We start from the raw sequence: 1,064 nt of genomic DNA on the forward strand, positions 1-1,064 counted from the left end.
GAGAGAGAGAGAGAGAGAGAGAGAGAGAGAGAGAGAGAGAGAGAGAAAGGCTTACATTAAACAAACCTGTAACCAATATCATCAATGGGAAGGGGTTTGAGAAATTAGGAAATTACAAGGCTCCAGTGTCCTTAAGTCAGTCATTTGAAAAAGAGTTCTAAATACCCAGTTTGAATGCATACAGCCTAACAGAAAGGGGCCAGGACAGGTCCTTGCAGCGGAGGCCTTAACTTGCTTGGAATGTTCAATGTTATCTGCTTATAAAAGTCTTAGGATAGACCCCAGTACAGCAGCAGCACTAACTGGATGTTTGTTAAAAATTAACTTTTTTTTTTTTACTATACTCTTCCCAGCACTAGAATCTCTGTTCCCATGTCTCTATTTCTAGTGGAAGGTAGAATGTTCAATATAAGTTACAAGACGACAAGCGAGGAGAAAGGACTGGGCGAATCGGAGCACACCTGCACCATAGAAAAGAGGCCACTTAAGTCAAGTGTTTATAAAACACTACACACTCAAAATCAAGCCAAAACAAGTCAAAACAAAAGCTACATCCGGCTGCTGGACTGTGAGTTAGTTTAACAAGGCTTACCTTAAGCCTTTTCAGAATCTCCACCCTGTTAAGACATTCCAGTCCTAGCAGGAATGGACTGGATTTGCTGTGTACTCAAGGATGGGTGAGGATGCCAGGTTCTCTGGGAAACAGTAATAGGAAGGTGTTGGTATGGTGAGTTTTAATGGTTCTCTGCCTACAGCAGCTTCTGCTGATTTCCTTTCTTCTAAAGGCTGCTCCAAACTTAGGATTGTGGAGGGGCTTCGGTTGGCCCTGTTCCGTGTGTCCTCTAACCTCAGTTAGGGTTTGTTTTGAAAGCGGTGGCACAATTCAGCAGAGAGTGGGTGTTTGCTTTTGTTCAGCTCAAGTGTATTTATCAAGCATGACCAAATTTTAAGTCACTTGCTAAGGGATTCTATTGTGGAACTCTCTCTGAACTCTCTCTGTCTCTCTCTGTCTCTGTTTCTCTCTCTCTCTCTCTCTCTCTCTCTCTCTCTCTCTCTCTCTCTCT

The sequence above is a fragment of the Grammomys surdaster genome, unplaced genomic scaffold (genome assembly GCF_004785775.1).
Source record: "Grammomys surdaster isolate TR1022 unplaced genomic scaffold, NIH_TR_1.0 130, whole genome shotgun sequence".
Classification (NCBI taxonomy): domain Eukaryota; kingdom Metazoa; phylum Chordata; class Mammalia; order Rodentia; family Muridae; genus Grammomys; species Grammomys surdaster.